The following is a 7,013-nucleotide window of genomic DNA, read 5'->3' as shown; positions in this document are numbered from 1 at the left end:
GCCCAAGTGGAGTTTCCCTAGGAGTGTGGCCTGCTTCCAAAGATATCCAGGGACATCCTGGGAAGAGCCACATTCCTGGAGGGATTGGAACCCTGGTGTGCGGACTACAAACTTCCGTGAGGGAGCAGCCCATCGCTCGGCCTGGAGATCTTGGATTCACCTTTTGTTGGCGCCAACAACTAGCACACTGCCTGCCAGCCTTGAATCTCTCAGCCCCCTGCACTCATGGAAGCTAAGGCTGTCGCCAGCCCATTTTCCTCCAGAGACTTGGACTTGTCGGCTTCTATACGCTTGTGAGCTATTTTCCTAAGATAAATTTCTCTCTCTCTCTCTCTCTCTAAATATATATATATACATATATATACATATACATATACTTGCTGGTTTTTGTGTTTCTCTAGAGAACCCAGTCTAACACATTACTTGCTGGTTTTTGTGTTTCTCTAGAGAACCCAGTCTAACACATTACTTGCTGGTTTTTGTGTTTCTCTAGAGAACGCAGTCTAACACATTTGGTACCAGGAGTGGGGTCCAGCCAAGTTGACACACAGCTCCAACTATCACAACAGTCCTCATGGGGCTCAACCCCATGTGTCTTCCAAGGGGTCTGCTTGGACCATGGGAAAATCATACATCCTTGCTCTGTCAAATGGTGAGAGCTCAGGCTGCACCACTCCTGCACCCACCCTCTCTGTCCTGGCACTCACTTCTCTGCCATCCAGAGAGGCACAATAGTAGATCAGATTGCCTCTTCCCCTAGCTAGTGTCCAATCAGAGGCCAATTGCCTCTTCTTGCAGCTCTTCCAGGGTCTGCAGGTCACTTTTGGAGCCTTCTTTGATTTGACTTTAGGAGGGAAAACTTGTATTTGTGAATCCACTACATTACAAGGTCTAAGATTCCTTGACTCTCCCTTACCACCCCAACTCCCTGGTATTGAGATTTTAAAAGGAGATGGGATTGGTGTTGGGATGAAATTAGCTTTGTTCTGCTGTTAACTTTGGGGGTTGGTGTCTAGTCCTAATGACTGGCACTCTTTACAATGTGAGGAACTCAAGTAATACCTTCTCTCATTTGATTGCTCTCCAGAGGCTGGAGGTTGAAACCTTCCAACAAAACCCTTTTTTCCCTCCTTTTGCTTAAGTACCAGCCAGCCACTCCTTGGAAGGAAGATTGGGCAATCTACTTTCATAGAGATACCACCTTGGAAATCCAAAGAGGGGTCACTATGAGTCAAATCGACTTGACATTAGTGAGTTTGGTTTGGTTTTGTTCTCTTCAACTTCGGAGTCAAAGCGCCAATTTTGGGGCAACAGGAAATATCCCATTCCAATCCTGTTAGGCATTTGCTGACCTCCTCCCCAAACATGTGACCTCTGGAGACATGCTGCTGAGTATTCCTTTGTACCTCAAACTTGCTATTGTTTATTTAGGCTTTGTCAGTGGCCCAGCCTCAATTTAGTCACAATGTACTTTTGCTTTTACGAAGAGCTCTAAAAATGTAGCATAATTAACCGATTCTCATTTTGGATTTTAAAAATTAAAATAATTCTAATTAATAAGTAAGCAGATTTTCCCCCCTTCACTCCTAACTTTCATGAGAGAAGGAATATTTTTTGAAGATGCTGAGATTGTGCTACTAAAAATGGAAGACTGACGCATTTAAAACAAATAGGAAAAGTTAAACAGAACTACAATATGACCTAGTAATTCCACTCCCAAATTTCAATACCCAAAAGAATTGAAAACAGGAATTCAAATACTTGTATTATACAAATGTTATTATTCTGTAATATTCTAACAATAGCAGCACTATTCACCATAGCCAAAAGGTGGAGACAAACCCCATCGACTGATGAATGAATAAACAAAACGTAGTACATGTAGACAACGGAGTTATTATCCAACCATAAAGAGAAATGAAGTTCTGATACATAACTACAACATGGATGAACTTCAACAATATTATAGTACGCAAAAGACACTGTTGTTGTTGTTATGTGCTGTCAAGTCGGACCCGACTCATAGTGACCTCCCTGGGTTTCCGAGGCGGTATAACTAAGGACCCCTCGGAAGGAAGGTTGGGCAATCCTACTTCTGTCGTGATACTGCCTCGGAAACCCAAGGAGGGGTCACTATGAGTCGGGGCCGACTCCACGGCACATAACAACAACATAACTAAGGAAGTAGATCGCCCAACCTTCCTCCCGAAGCTGGTGGGTTTGAACTGCCAGCCTTCTGGTTAGCAGTCAAGTGCTTTAGGCACTACGCTACTAGAGCCCCCGCGAAAGGCACTAGTCACAAAAAAAGTTGTGATTCAGTTTTCAAAAATAGAATAAATAAATCCATAAAGACAGAAGGTAGATTAGTGGTTGCCAGGGGCGAGATAATGGCGTGTGACCGCTAAGAGGTATGGGTTTTCCTTTTGGACCATGAAAATGTTTTTTAACTTGCTGGAGGTAATCACACAACATTATGAATGTAGTAAATACATTCATACACTTTAAAATGGTTTATTTTCTGTTATGTTAAATTTATCACCAATAAACTAAATCCGGAGCCAAAGTATTAAAAGGCAACATGGAATCCTTGTTACGTTCATATTATATAAGGGCGGTACTCTGCCATTGGTACAATGTGAGTTAGCGGGCTACAACTAGTGTTTGTGAGGCCGCTCGGAGGCGGGCAACCGGAGGGTAATAGGCCGGGACGCGACGCCAGGAGAGGGCGCGTCGGGGCGGCGGGCCGTTGCCGGGAGAACCAGCGACAACAAAAGGCGCGGGCGGCGACGGTGGCGGCGACCGAGGCGGCGCGGTGGGAGCGGAGCTGAGGAGTCCAGCGCTCGCCCCTGGACACCCGGGTTTTCCTGAGCGGGTCAGTGCGCTGAAGGCAGAGCCGGGCGGTGCGGGGTGTGACGGCCTCTTGCCCGCCGCCGACCCCGCGCTGGCCCTCTGGTCCGCGGCGCGTGCGCCCCGAGTCGACGTTGGGAAGAGAGTGCGCCGGCAGGGGACTCGGGGACAGCCAGAGGGTGGGCTGGGGCGCCGCCAGGGCCGAGAAGGGCGGCCAATCGGGCCTAGAGTTGGGACTGGGAATGCTGCGGGATGGCCGGAGGCTGATCGCCACTTCCGGAGGAAAGTTGGGTCCCCTTTTAGGCAGAAGAACCCAGGGGATCGCGACGGGGTGGGGCTAAGCTCCACTGAATCGGATCACTTGTATCTCTCGCGTTTATACTTCTAACCGTGGGATATGAAGAGAATGGAAAGGCCCACCATCTCAGAGGGTTTCGCTTTGTCTCAGGACTCCTTTTTCCATGTAGAAACTTTGGTGCGTTGTCAGCGCTAGGGGAATTTTAAAAGTCGCCTCCTCCGAGGCAAGTGATAATGGAGGAGAAAGGGTGCCCACAGTCATTCATTTCTTGGAAATTCTTTTAAAATAACGTTCACCCCTTCCTCCCATTTATTTATTTGAAAAAATCTCCATGCGTTGTTTTTCCCTCTTCTCTACTCCCTACTTTCTTTATAAAGTTCTTTACGTATTTGAGACCCTCTCAGATCCGTATGCGATTCACTAGCCATCTGCTGGGAAATCTATGGAAATACTAATTATTAAAAAGCACAAGTTTTAGACAATCACTACTTCTGAAAAACCAAGGGCATAGGATGGCAACGGATTTTGGAGACACTCATTCCTGATCAGTCATATGGTATGATGATCAAAAACTTTCTTTTGCTTAGATTTCAAAAATCCATTGAGTGTTGCCTAAATAAATATTCTCAGCCAATCAGATTTCGCCTTTTTTTTTTTCCAAAAAAATATTTATTTGTGGCATAACATATGCTTCTGACTAATTGATCAGAATCTGAAGAAGTGTTATGGAATATTAAATTTTGAAAAATTTAAATTCTTATACACTGATTTTTTTTACAAGTTCTGTTTTTGAGCTCTTATTATTTTTCAATGGTTAGAATAAGTGAGTTTCAATTGATTTTATGGCCAAATTCTTTCCAGATAATCCTATTATAAAATCCAAGAAAGTGTAAATATCCCAATTACACATGGTACCTTTTGTTAACAATTTAATTGAAAGCGGTTAGTTTTGACTGTAACATAGACCATGACTTGTTATAATGTGATGGCATTAAAAAAAGAAAGAAAGAAAGAAGTGAAACTATATGATAAAAATTTCAAAAGTAGGTTTTCAGAGCCATTTGGAAGAATCAACTCACACAGAATCCCTGTAGTTTCTTTGGAAGAGTTTTCAGTACGAATAGACTGTAGAGCCATTTAGGATCCAAGTAAGAATTTACCATACATACGAATATTTATTTTTTTCAATGTGGAATTTTAATAGAATGATTAAAACTGCCAAGGTGAGGTGTATCTCTCTGTTTTGACCATTAAAGATAGTTAGTTGAATCTGTTTTGGGATTTTACAGCCCAAGGGAGCTGATAATTTTTCACACTTAGTGGGCTTTTAGTAGAGTGATGTAAAGTTTTTTGTTACTGTGATCATTCAGTCTCTGTACTCACAACACTATAATTGAAAAGTATTGCTGCAGAATTTAAAAATAAAAATGCTGCTATTGTTGTCAGCTCCTGTTAAGTCCACCCAGATTTATGGTAACCCCATGCAAACTGAGCCCAACACTGTTCCGGCCTGTGCCATCTCCATAGTCTGTTGTGGATTGGGCAGTGTTCCATTGTGATCCATACAGTTTTCATTGATTGATTTTTGGAAGTGGATCACCACCAGGCCTTTTAGTCCATCTTAATCTGGACACTCTGCTGTTTTAAAGGCTAGTGGATATTAAATATGTCATTAATATTTTAATAGTAGGTAGTATTTAAAATGTTATTTAAATCTAGCAATCTGTTACTTACTTAATAATGATAGTATTCGAGACTCACCTTCTTTAAAGGCTCCTACCTCAAACTTTACTTTTTATCCTCTGCACTTAAACATTATCATAGATTGTTACTTTATTTAACTCTGTAAGAGTGTAAGTTTTATCCTGTCAAGACTGTGAACATTTGTGTAAAAGTGTTTGTGTGAATATGTTTCATTTCATTTCCTATATATGAAGGAGGACAATTACTGGGTCAAATGATTACTCTATTTAACTTTTTGACAAACTGCCAGACTGTTTTCCAAAGCGGCTGCACCATTTTAGATTCCTACAAGCAGTGCATGAGGGTTCTAGTTCCTCCACATCCTCACCAATACTTGTTATTATCTGTTTCCAAACAATCAATCAGTTTCAGGGGAGCTGAGTTCAACTCATGGTCATGTGTGTCAGAATAGAACATAGCTGTCCTAAACCAGTTGCTGTAGAGTCAGTTCTGACTCACGTCCACTGCATATGTGTCAGAGTAGAACTGAGCTCCATAGAGTTTTCGGTGTCTGATTTTTTGGAAGTAGATCTCCAGGCCTTTCTTTTAAGGTTCCTCTGGTTGGACTCAAACCACCAATCTTTCAGTTAGTGGTGAGTTCTTTAACCGTTTGCACTACCAAGGACTCCATAGCTGTCCTAACCAACACCAAAACCAAACTCACTGCCATTGAGTCAGATCCAACTCGTAGTGACCCCTCCTTGGGTTACTGAGGCAGTATCACTATGGAAGTAGATTGCCCAACCTTCCTTCTGAAGAGTGGCTGGTGAGTTTGAACCAGCAGACTTCTGGTTAGCAGTCAAATACCTTAGGCACTATGCCACCAGAGCTCCCATATCCTAGTGGGTGTGAGATGAGTCATTAGTGGTTCAGTAGTAGAATTCTCACCTGTCATGTGGGAGACCCAGGTTCGATTCCCAGCCAGTGAACCTCATACACAGCCATCACCCATCTATCAGTATAGGCTTGCATTTTGCTGTGATGCTGAACAGGTTTCAGCAGAGCTTCCAGACTAAGATGGACTAGGATGAATGGCCCGACGATTTACTTCTGAAAATCAACCCACGAAAACCCTATGGATCACAATGGAACATTGTCTCATCCACGGCCTACCACAGGGATGGTGCAGGAGTGGCTAATGTTTCATTCTATTGTGCATGGGGTCACCATGAGTTGGGGCTGACTCGAGGGTCGGTAACAACAGTAGTGGATTTGAAGTGGTATTTAACTATGGCTTTGATTATATTTCCCTGACAGTTAATGATGTTGAACATTTTGTTATTGTCTGTCATTTTTAATTTTAGCCCTCTTAGTAGGTATGATCAGAAGGAAGATTGGGCAATCTACTTCCGTAGTGATATCATCTCAGAAACCCAAGGAGAGGTCGCTTTGAGTCAGATCTGACTCGAGGGCAGTGAGTTTGGTGTTTTGGTAGTGAGTATGAAGTGGTATCTAATAATTTTGATTTGCATTTTCCTGAGGGCTAATAATTAATAAAAAACTTCTCTTGGGCTTGGAAAAATGTGTGTGTCTTCTTTGGAGAAATGCCTGTTCAGATCCTTTGCCCATTTTTAAATTGGGTTGCCTTTTATTATCAAACTGTATTAGTTCTTCATACGTTGCAGGTACAAGTACTTTATCAGATATCTGGTTTGCTGATATTATCTCCCATTCAGTGAGTTGTCTTTTCACTTTCTTGGTGATGTCCTTTGAAGCATAAAAGTTTTTAATTTTGATGAAGTCTAGTTTATTTTTTCTTCTATTGCTTGTGCTTAGTATCATATGAAAGAAACCATTACCTAGTTCAAGGTCATGAAGATTTACCCCTGTTTTTTTTTAAGAGTTTTATAGCTTTAGTTTTTATGGTTAGGTCTATGATCCATATTGAGTTAATTTTTGTATACGATGTGATGTAAGGGTCCAACCTGATTCTTTTGCATGTGGAGAGCCAGTTGCCCGAGTGCCATTTGACTATTTTTTTCCCTGTTGGATTGTCCTGTCCTGGCACTCTTGTTGAAAATAACTTACCCATAAATTTGAGAGTTTATTTCTGGATTCTTAGTTTTATCCTATTGATCTATACCAGTACTACAGTGTCTTGAATACTGTTGCTTTTTTTTTTTTT

Source organism: Orycteropus afer, unplaced genomic scaffold (assembly GCF_000298275.1).
Source record: "Orycteropus afer afer isolate SDZICR_OR568_19922 unplaced genomic scaffold, OryAfe1.0 scaffold00005, whole genome shotgun sequence".
Taxonomy (NCBI): Eukaryota; Metazoa; Chordata; class Mammalia; order Tubulidentata; family Orycteropodidae; genus Orycteropus; species Orycteropus afer.
Note: the sequence above shows the minus strand (reverse complement) of the source record.